At 58.6% G+C, this 11,757-nt stretch overlaps 1 non-coding gene across 1 annotated transcript; it reads right to left on the bottom strand.

Moving 5' to 3' along the window:
• Positions 1-653: 653 nt before the first annotated feature.
• LOC131866768 (5S ribosomal RNA) lies at positions 654-772 on the bottom strand. Its single transcript, XR_009365368.1, has one exon. It is a non-coding gene; the product is annotated as a 5S ribosomal RNA (ribosomal RNA).
• Between the last annotated feature and the right edge of the window lie 10,985 nt (positions 773-11,757).

Here is an 11,757-nt window from a genome sequence, read left to right as displayed (position 1 = left end):
CGCGAAGTCGAAAGTTGGGTTAATTGTCCGGTTTGCCTCGGGTGCGCACCTTGCGTGCACCTTCGCCAGGGTGGGCGCCTTGGTGCGCACACCTTGGCTGGGCTGCGCACACCTTGGCACCAGCGTTTCCTTCATTTTAAATTTTTTTTTTTTACAATCTCTCAAGTGGGAAATTCTATAATCTCAACTTTTTTTGCCTTTTCAGGAAACTTTTGAATGGAGCGCATCATTGGTGCGCTCCGAAGTGTGCTCCAAAGCTCTCTCCAGCTGCGTGCACCTGCCCCGGCCGCGCACCCGGCCCCGCCCAGCTTCGCTCACCTGTCCCGGGCGTCTGGTGCGGAACCTTAGAGTAAGAAACATCACCGTGCACCTTGGCCAACGTGCGCGACTCGACCGAGCGCGCACTGGCCGAGGTGCACACCGATTTCACCTGGGTGCGCGCGCAGCACCTCGGGCGCACCGGGGTGCGCGCACAACGCCCGGGTTGCACCGTGGCCTGTGTGCTCGGGGCGCCTCGGGTGCGCGCTCGGTGTCGCCCCCGCGCGCGCGGTAGTGCGGGCAGCGCACCCCGGCCCGGCCCGGCCCCGACGAGAACGCAAACGGGCAAAAGGTTTATTCAAATAGCATTGCGACGCCCGGCGAAAAACTAAAAAAGGGTGCAACACCGGGACTTCCCGGGAGGTCACCCATCCCAGTACTACTCCGGCCCAAGCGCGCTTAACTGCGGAGTTCTGATGGGATCCGGTGCACTAACGCTGGTATGATCGCACCCGTTATGAGCTTGTCGCAGTGTGTACTTAGCAAACCGCGACCCACGTGCGAATCCACCCCGGCCACCCACCCCCGTCGAGGTGCACACCCTCCCTCGCGAAGTGCGCCCCGTTCGCCAAGTGTGAGCCCTGCCCGGGTGCGCGCACCTTGCTAGGGCGTCGGGTGTGCACCCGGCCCGGCCTACGTGCGTGCACCTGGAGGGGGCGTCGTGTGCGTGCAGTGTCCCGTCTGCAACGCGGTGCCCACACACCACCTCGGGCGCAACGACCTGCGCTCACATGTGGGCCGAGTGCACCTTGGTGCATGTTCGGGGCGCCTCGGGTGCACGCTCGATCTTGCCCTGGTGCACCAAGGCGCTCGGTTTGCCCCGGGTGCGCACTTGGTGCAAGGTGGGCACCCAAAATAGGGATCAAGCACCAAAACACAAGTTTCGGGATGCAAAATGGGACCCAAGGACCACAAATGCGTTCCAAGACCCATGATGGGTCCACGAGAACAAAAATGTGTTCCGAGACTTAATAAACAAATATTGGGTTTTAGGAGAAGAAACATGCTCTGATGCCCAAAACGAGAATCGACCCCGAAAAGGCCACAGGCCAAAAGTGGGATGCGAGACAAAAAAAAATGGGACCCGAGGACCAAAATTGGGTTCCCAGGTCGAAGACAGGGCAACCGGACAAGAAACGACCTCTAAGGCTCGAAATGAGTCCCGACGACTAAAACTTGACAAGAAGCACCCATCAGGCACCCAACTCGACACCCATGGGATGCCGACCCACCCGGGCTTCCACCTAGCACACCTTGGCACCCACCCACCCTCGCACCCAACCTCGCACCCAACTTAGCACCTTTGAACCCACATTGGCACTCACCCTGACCCTGGCACCTTGGAACCCACATTGGCACTCACCTTGACCCTGGCACCCACCTTTGCACTCACCTTGGGACCCACCCTGGCTCCCACCTCGGCACCCACCCAGACACCCACCTTGGTTCCTTGGCACCCACCTTGGATCCTTGGCACCCACCCCGACACCCACCTTGGCACGCAACTTGGCTACTTGCCACCCACCTTGGCTCCTTGACGCCCACCCCGACAACCACCCCGTGACCTACCCTGGCTAGGGTTGGTGCACACCCACCCTGGTGCCCACCTTGGCACCCACCCTATGACCCACCTTGGCACGCACCTTAGTACCCACCCCGTTACCCACCCTAGGACCCACCCCGTGACCCACCTTGGCCAGGGTGGGTGCACCCACCCTGGTGCCCACCTTGGCACCCACCCATCCTAGCACCCAGCCTGTGACCGGGCTTGGAACCCAACCTTGCACCCGCACCCGTCTTGGCCAGTGTGGGTGCGCACCCATCCTGGCACCCACGTTGTGACACACCCTTTAACCCACGCACCCTAGCACCCACGTTGGCACCCACCTTGGAACCCAACCTAGCAACTTGGCACCCACCCCGTGACCCACCTTGGCATCCACCATAGCAGTCGCCGACTTGGCACCCACCTCGGCACCCACCTTGACACTTGTGGACCCACCTTGCCACTCACCCTAGCATCGACCCATCCTAGCACCCACCCTGGCACCTTTGCACCCTAGCACTCACCCATCCTAGCACCTAACCTGTGACCCACCTTGACACTCACCCTCGCACCCACCTTGGAACCCAACCTAGCACCCACCCACCCTGACACCAACCCTAGCACCTACCCACCCTTGCACCCACCCTGTGACCCATCTTGGCACCCACCCATCCTACCACTCAACCTATCACCCACCTTCTCACCCACCTTGGCATCCACCTTAGCACCCACCCACACTGGCACCTTGGCACCCACCTCGGGCAAGGTGGGTGCACACCCACCCTGGCACCCAATTTAGAACCCACCGAGCATGTTACCCACCTTGGCACCCACATTGCAGCCCACCCTAGTACCCACCCTATGACCCACATTGGCATCCACACCCTAGCACCCAGGCACCTCGACACCCGCCTTGACACCCACCCTAGCACTGAACCTGTGACCCACCTTGGAACTCACCCTAGAACCCACCCACCCTGTGAACCACCTTGGCATCCACCTTAGCACCCACCCACCTTGGCACCCACTCTAGCACTCACCCATCCTAACACCCAACTTGTTACCCACCTTGGCACCCGCCCTCGCGTCCACCTTGAAACCCACCCTAGCACCCACCCACGCAGGAGCCCACCTTGGCACCCAACCTAACACCCACGCATCCTGGCACCCAACTTGTGACCCACCTTGGAACCCACCCTAGTACCCACCTTTGAACCCACTATATCACCAACCCACCTTGGCACCCACCCTATGACCCTCTTTGGAATCCACCCTAGCACGCACCCACCCTGGCACCCACCATGGAGCGCACCCTAGCACCCACCCACCTCGGCACGCACCTCAACACCCACCTTGGTGTGCGCACTGCGCCAACCTCTCAAAGACCCTATGTGGTGCGCTCCAAAGTGTACACCTTTGGTGCGCTCCAAGGTGCGCACCTTTGGTGCACACCGAGGTGCACACCAAAGTGTGCACCGAGGTGAGCACCAAAGTGCACTCCAGGGTGCACACCAAGGCGTGCACCTTTGGTGCGGTCAATGCAAACGAATTCGGAAGTTGGGGTCGATGTCCTAATCGCTGCTGCAGACTACACGTATGAGAATCGGACAAATAGCTTTATATAGGGGAGGTGTTGCGTTTGATGGGTCGACTCCCCTGGTTGTGTGCACTGCACCAACTTCAAAGACCCTGTCTTGTTTAAGAAGTCAAAAGTTGGGGTGGATGTCCTAATCATTGCTGCAGTCTACGCATGTATGAGAATCAGACAAATAGCTTATATAGGGGAGGTGTTGCATTCGGTGGGTTGACTCCCCTGGTTGTGCGCACTGCGCCAACCTCAAAGACCCCGCATAGCAGAAGAAGTCGGAAGTCGGATTTTGGTGAGCACCAAGGCGTGCACCTTTGGTGCGGTCAACGCAGACGAATTCAGAAGTTGGGGTGGATGTCCTAATCGTTGTTGCAGGCTACACATGTATGAGAATCAGACAAATAGCTTATATAGGGGAGGTGTTGGGTTTGATGGGTCAACTCCCTTGGTTGTGCGCATTACGCCAACCTCAAAGACCTTGTTTTCGTTAAGAAGTCAAAAGTTGGGGTCAATGTCCTAATGGCTCCTGCAGGCTACACATGTATGAGAATCGGACAAATAGCTTATATAGGGGAGGTGTTGGGTTTGATGGGTCGACTCCCCTGGTTGTGCGCATTACGTCAACCTCAAAGACCTTGTTTTCGTTAAGAAGTCAAAAGTTGGGGTCGATGTCCTAATTGCTCCTGTAGACTACACATGTATGAGAATCAGACAAATAGCTTATATAGGGGAGGTGTTGGGTTTGATGGGTTGACTCCCCTAGTTGTTCGCATTACACCAACCTCAAAGACCTTGTTTTCGTTTAGAAGCCGAAAGTTGGGGTCGATGTCCTAATTGCTCCTGCAGGCTACGCATGTATGAGAATCAGACAAATAGCTTATATAGGGGAGGTGTTGGGTTTGATGGGTCGACTCCCCTGGTTGTGCGCATTGCGCCAACCTCAAAGACCCTGCATTGCGGATGAAGTCGAAAGTCAGAGTTTGGTGTGCTACAAGGTGTGGTCGAAGGTGCTCACCTAGGTGTGCACCTTTGGAGCACAGGAAAAGTGCCCTCCAAAAGTGCGCACCTTTGGAGTGCACAAAAGTGCCCTCCAAAAGTGCGCACCTTTGGAGCGCAGAAAAGTGCCCTCCAAAAAGTGCCCTCCAAAAGTGCGCACCTTTGGAGCGCAGAAAAGTGCCCTCCAAAAAGTGCCCTCCAAAAGTGCGCACCTTTGGAGCGCAGAAAAGTGCCCTCCAAAAAGTGCCCTCCAAAAGTGCGCACCTTTGGAGCGCAGAAAAGTGCCCTCCAAAAGTGCGCACCTTTGGAGCGCAGAAAAGTGCCCTCCAAAAAGTGCCCTCCAAAAGTGCGCACCTTTGGAGCGCAGAAAAGTGCCCTCCAAAAAGTGCCCTCCAAAAGTGCGCACCTTTGGAGCGCAGAAAAGTGCCCTCCAAAAAGTGCCCTCCAAAAGTGCGCACCTTTGGAGCGCAGAAAAGTGCCCTCCAAAAAGTGCCCTCCAAAAGTGCGCACCTTTGGAGCGCAGAAAAGTGCCCTCCAAAAAGTGCCCTCCAAAAGTGCGCACCTTTGGAGCGCAGAAAAGTGCCCTCCAAAAGTGCGCACCTTTGGAGCGCACAAAAGTGCCCTCCAAAAGTGCGCACTTTTGGTGCGCACCAAGGCGCTGGTTCGGTCGTTGCAGGCGAGTTCGGAAGTTGGGGTCGATGTCCTGAGCGGAGGTGCAAACTACACAGGTGTCGGAATCGGACAAATAGCTTATATAGGGGAGGTGTATGCTTCGATGGGTCGACTCCCCAGGTTGAGCGCACCGCGCCAACCTCAAAGACCCTACGGTATGGATGAAGTCGGAAGTTGGGTCCGATGACCAATTCGATTAGTAGGTATGCTCATGAGGTCGGAATTTGGGTCCGATGACCTGCCATGTGCAGGAAGGCGAATGTTGACACTGTGCGTTGCAAGGTGCACACCAAGGCGCTGGTGCGGTCTTTTTAGTCGAGTTCGGAAGTTGGGGTCGATGTCCTGATCGGAGGTGCAAGCTACACAGGTGTGGGAATCGGACAAATAGCTTATATAGGGGAGGTGTATGCTTCGTTGGGTCGACTCCCCGGGTTGAGCGCACCGCGCCAACCTCAAAGACCCTACGGTATGGATGAAGTCGGAAGTTGGGTCCGATGACCGATTCGATATGTAGGCATACTCGCGAGGTCGGAATTTGGGTCCGATGACCTGCCACGTGCAGGAAGGCGAATGTTGGCACTGTGCGTTGCAAGGTGCGCACCAAGGCGCTGGTTCGGTCGTTGGAGGCGAGTTCGGAAGTTGGGGTCGATGTCTTGATCGGAGGTGCAAACTACACAGGTGTGGGAATCGGACAAATAGCTTATATAGGGGAGGTGTATGCTTCGTTGGGTCGACTCCCCGGGTTGAGCGCACCGCGCCAACCTCAAAGACCCTACGGTATGGATGAAGTCGGAAGTTGGGTCCGATGACCGATTCGATATGTAGGCATACTCGCGAGGTCGGAATTTGGGTCCGATGACCTGCCATGTGCAGGAAGGCGAATGTTGGGACTGTGCGTCGCAAGGTGCGCACCAAGGCGCTGGTGCCGTCGTTGCAGTCGAGTTCGGAAGTTGGGGTCGATGTCCTGGTCAGAGGTGCAAACTACACAGGTGTGGGAATCGGACAAATAGCTTATATAGGGGAGGTGTATGCTTCGATGGGTCGACTCCCTGGGTTGAGCGCACCGCGCCAACCTCAAAGACCCTACAGTATGGATGAAGTCGGAAGTTGGGTCCGATGACCGATTCGATACGTAGGCATATTGGCGAGGTCTGAATTTGTGTCCGATGACCTGCCATGCGCAGGAAGGCGGAATTTGGGTCCGATGACCGAGTTGATGGCGTGCCATGCGCAGAAAGGCGGAATTTGGGTCCGATGACCGAGTTGATGTTGATGGCCCGCCATGCACAGGAAGGCGGAATTTGGGTCCGATGACCGATTTGAAGGCGTGCCATACGCAAAAAGGCGGAGTTTGGGTCCGATGACCGAGTTGATATTGATGGCCCGCCATGCGCAGGAAGGCGGAATTTGGGTCCGATGACCTGACATACGCATGGAGTCCGACTCGGGGGCCGATGTTCGATTCGATGACTTGCATTGTGGGTAAAGTCGGAAGTTGTGGTCTTTGACCCGATTCGATGACCAGACTTCGGCTGCTTGAGAATCGGACAAATAACTTATATAGGGGAGGTAGTGTTCTCGAGCATCCTCCCCCCGTGCCCGTTTATGTCGATTGATGCTGGTGCTCGACTGGTTGGAGCGCTCGGATGCAAAAATCTTGCACCAGGATTTATCGATTGTGATGGACACGGCAAGTCTCCTGATTGCTATGCAGGAGCTCATCGTGAATCTCTATGCGGCCTTGGTATGGACTCGACCTGCGGAATGGTTCGGCAATGGTAGTCGCTCCAACACGTCCTTGCAATGGCCACAGAGGTGATTCGACTAGAGCTCCAGTCTAGCTTTTGGGTTGCTTGGCGGACTGGTATAGCCGCGATCGAGTTCCGGCCATGAACGTTTTAGATAGCTCTTGGGCTTTCTGGGACGGAAGTCGGAAGTTTGGGCTGTTGTCCGATTTGATGACCATTCTTCGGATGTGTGAGAATCGGACAAATAACTTATATAGGGGACTGTGTTGTCTCACGCAGCCCCCTCCGTGCCCCTCTATCTCGACCGATGTTGGTGCTTGAAAGGGTTGGGATCGCTCGGATTTATAAACGTGCACCACCATTTGTCGAGTGTGAGGGACGCGGCAGGTCTCCTAAATGCTATGCGGGCGCTCTCTGAGAATCTCTATCCGGCCTCGACACAGACTAGTCTTGCTGAATGGTTTGGCACTGGTAGTCGATCCAACACGTCGTTGTTGTGGCCGCCTAGGCGATTCGATTCGAGCCCCCGTCTAGCTTTTGGGTTGCTTGGCGGATTTTGCCCTATCCGCAAGTGAGCTCGGTCCCTAAACGTTCGAGAAACCCGATTGCTATGCGCCGACTCTCTTTCTTGCGAGCCTCCATCTAGCTTTTGGGTCTCTACGGAACGGAAGTCGGAATCTGGGACCGTTGTTTGATTCGACGAGGCAGACTACGGTTGTGCGAGAATCGGACAAATAACTTATATAGGGGAGGTGTTGACTGGAGCATTCTCCCCCGTGCCCCTCTAACTCGACCAATGCTGGCGCTCGAACGGTGGTAGCGCTCGGATTTTCATTGAGCGCCAGCATTGGTCGATTTAGAGGGGCATGCGAGATTCCCGAATGCTATGCGAGGGCTCTAACGGAAATGTCTATTGGTTTCGGTATGGATGCAATTGCGAGTGGTTCGGCAAAGGTAGTCGTTCCGATGCGTCCATGTCGTGGCCAAATCGATAATTCGATTTGAGCCCTCGTATAGCATTTGGGTCTCTCGATGTGATTCCGCATTCCAGTCCCTTTGGGCACTGCTTGAGCCGCATCCCAGGGGGTTCCCTTCCCAATAATCTGCCTCGCAACCCGATTGCTATGCGGTGAGGCTCCTCGGCCGCCTCGGAACTATCTGTGTATCAGACGCATCGCGGGATAAGGGGTTGGCAACGGTAGTCGCCCCAAGCGCGTCCGATGCTTGGACCATTCCGAGGCGGCCCTGAAGCCTCTTCCGTCTAGCCGTTGGGTCCTTCTCGCCGCATCCCTCGCCTCGCACCCCGATTGCTATGCGGTGAGGCTCCTCGGCCGCCTCGGAACTATCTGTGTATCGGACGCGTCGCGGGATAAGGGGTTGTCACTGGTAGTCGCCCCAAGCGCGTCCGATGCTTGGACCATTCCGAGGCGGCCCTGAAGCCTCTTCCGTCTAGCCGTTGGGTCCTTCTCGCCGCATCCCTCGCCTCGCACCCCGATTGCTATGCGGTGAGGCTCCTCGGCCGCCTCGGAACTATCTGTGTATCGGACGCGTCGCGGGATAAGGGGTTGTCATTGGTAGTCTCCCCAAGCGCGTCCGATGCTTGGACCATTCCGAGGCGGCCCTGAAGCCTCTTCCGTCTAGCCGTTGGGTCCTTCTCGCCGCATCCCTCGCCTCGCACCCCGATTGCTATGCGGTGAGGCTCCTCGGCCGCCTTGGAACTATCTGTGTATCGGACGCGTCGCGGGATAAGGGGTTGTCACTGGTAGTCGCCCCAAGCGCGTCCGATGCTTAGACCATTCCGAGGCGGACCCGAAGCCTCTTCCGTCTAGCCGTTGGGTCCTTCTCGCCGCATCCTTCGCCTCGCACCCCGATTGCTATGCGGTGAGGCTCCTCGGCCGCCTCGGAACTATCTGTGTATCGGACGCGTCGCGGGATAAGGGGTTGTCACTGGTAGTCGCCCCAAGCGCGTCCGATGCTTGGACCATTCCGAGGCGGACCCGAAGCCTCTTCCGTCTAGCCGTTGGGTCCTTCTCGCCGCATCCCTCGCCTCGCACCCCGATTGCTATGCGGTGAGGCTCCTCGGCCGCCTTGGAACTATCTGTGTATCGGACGCGTCGCGGGATAAGGGGTTGTCACTGGTAGTCGCCCCAAGCGCGTCCGATGCTTGGACCATTCCGAGGCGGACCCGAAGCCTCTTCCGTCTAGCCGTTGGGTCCTTCTCGCCGCATCCCTCGCCTCGCACCCCGATTGCTATGCGGTGAGGCTCCTCGGCCGCCTTGGAACTATCTGTGTATCGGACGCGTCGCGGGATAAGGGGTTGTCACTGGTAGTCGCCCCAAGCGCGTCTGATGCTTGGACCATTCCGAGGCGGACCCGAAGCCTCTTCCGTCTAGCCGTTGGGTCCTTCTCGCCGCATCCCTCGCCTCGCACCCCGATTGCTATGCGGTGAGGCTCCTCGGCCGCCTTGGAACTATCTGTGTATCGGACGCGTCGCGGGATAAGGGGTTGTCACTGGTAGTCGCCCCAAGCGCGTCCGATGCTTGGACCATTCCGAGGCGGCCCCGAAGCCTCTTCCGTGTAGCCGTTGGGTCCTTCTCGCCGCATCCCTCGCCTCGCACCCCGATTGCTATGCGGTGAGGCTCCTCGGCCGCCTTGGAACTATCTGTGTATCGGACGCGTCGCGGGATAAGGGGTTGTCACTGGTAGTCGCCCCAAGCGCGTCCGATGCTTGGACCATTCCGAGGCGGCCCCGAAGCCTCTTCCGTGTAGCCGTTGGGTCCTTCTCGCCGCATCCCTCGCCTCGCACCCCGATTGCTATGCGGTGAGGCTCCTCGGCCGCCTTGGAACTATCTGTGTATCGGACGCGTCGCGGGATAAGGGGTTGTCACTGGTAGTCGCCCCAAGCGCGTCCGATGCTTGGACCATTCCGAGGCGGACCTGAAGCCTCTTCCCTCTAGCCGTTGGGGCTTTCTCGCCGCATCCCTCGCCTCGCACCCTGATTGCTATGCTGTGAGGCTCCTCGGCCGCCTTGGAACTATCTGTGTATCGGACGCATCGCGGGATAAGGGGTTGGCAGTGGTAGTCGCCCCAAGCGCATCCGATGCTTGGACCATTCCGAGGCGGCCCTGCAGCCTCTTCCGTCTAGCCGTTGGGGCCATCTCGCTGCATCCCCCACCTCGCACCACGATTGCTATGCGGTGAGGCTCCTTGGCCGCCTCGGAACTATCTGTGTATCGGACGCATCGCGGGATAAGGGGTTGTCACTGGTAGTCGCCCCAAGCGCGTCCGATGCTTGGACTATTCCGAGGCGGCCCTGCAGCCTCTTCCGTCTAGCCGTTGGGGCCATCTCGCTGCATCCCCCACCTCCTCGGCCGCCTCGGAACTATCTGTGTATCGGACGCATCGCGGGATAAGGGGTTGGCAGTGGTAGTCGCCCCAAGCGCGTCCGATGCTTGGACTATTCCGAGGCAGCCCTGCAGCCTCTTCCGTCTAGCCTTTGGGGCCATCTCGCCGCATCCCTCGCCTCGCACCCCGATTGCTATGCGGTGAGGCTCCTCGGCCGCCTGGGAACTATCTTCGTATCGGACGCATCGCGGGATAAGGGGTTGTCACTGGTAGTCGCCCCAAGCGCGTCCGATGCTTGGACTATTCCGAGGCGGCCCTGTGGCCTCTTCCGTCTAGCCGTTGGGGCCATCTCGCCGCATCCCCCACCTCGCACCCCGATTGCTATGCGGTGAGGCTCTTCGGCCGCCTTGGAACTATCTTCGTATCGGACGCATTGCGGGATAAGGGGTTGTCACTGGTAGTGGCCCCAAGCGCGTCCGATGCTTGGACTATTCCGAGGCGGCCCTGCAGCCTCTTCCGTCTAGCCGTTGGGGCCATCTCGCCGCATCCCCCACCTCGCACCCCGATTGCTATGCGGTGAGGCTCCTCGGCCGCCTTGGAACTATCTTCGTATCGGACGCATCGCGGGATAAGGGGTTGTCACTGGTAGTCGCCCCAAGCGCGTCCGATGCTTGGACTATTCCGACGCGGCCCTGTGGCCTCTTCCGTCTAGCCGTTGGGGCCATCTCGCCGCATCCCCCACCTCGCACCCCGATTGCTATGCGGTGAGGCTCCTCGGCCGCCTTGGAACCATCTTCGTATCGGACGCATCGCGGGATAGGGGGCTGTCACTGGTAGTCGCCCCAAGCGTGTCCGATGCTTGGACCATTCCTAGGCGGCCCTGAAGCCTCTTCCGTCTAGCCGTTGGGGCCTTCCCGCCCCATCCCTCGCCTCGCACCCCCGATTGCTATGCGGTGAGGCTCCTCGGCCGCCTTGGAACCATCTGTGTATCGGACGCATCGCGGGATAAGGGGTTGGCACTGGCAGTCGCCCCAAGCGCGTCCGATGCTTGGACCATTCCGAGGTGGCCCTGAAGCCTCTTCCGTCTAGCCGTTGGGGCCTTCCCGCCCCATCCCTCGCCTCGCACCCCGATTGATATGCGGTGAGGCTCCTCGGCCGCCTTGGAACTATCTGTGTATCGGACGCATCGCGGGATAAGGGGTTGGCACTGGTAGTCGTCCCAATCGCATCCGATGCTTGGACCATTCCGAGGCGGCCCTGCAGCCTCTTCCGTTTAGCCGTCGGGGCCTTCCCGCCGCATCCCTCGCCTCGCATCCCGATTCCTATGCGGTGAGTCTTCTCGGCCGCCGCGGAACTATACCTGTTATTGCTACTGCATCCTTCGGCTGGTAACCTCCTCTGCCGCCTTGGAACGTTCTCTTTGTCGGACGCGTCGCGGGATAAGGGGTTGGCACTGGTAGTCGCCCCAAGCGCGCCCGATGCATAGACCGCTCCGAGTCGACCTTGCTTTCAGCCTCTCACATGCATAGACCTCTCTGAGTCGA

This window comes from Cryptomeria japonica, unplaced genomic scaffold (genome assembly GCF_030272615.1).
Source record: "Cryptomeria japonica unplaced genomic scaffold, Sugi_1.0 HiC_scaffold_154, whole genome shotgun sequence".
Taxonomy (NCBI): domain Eukaryota; kingdom Viridiplantae; phylum Streptophyta; class Pinopsida; order Cupressales; family Cupressaceae; genus Cryptomeria; species Cryptomeria japonica.
This window is presented reverse-complemented; position numbering and strand designations above follow the sequence as displayed.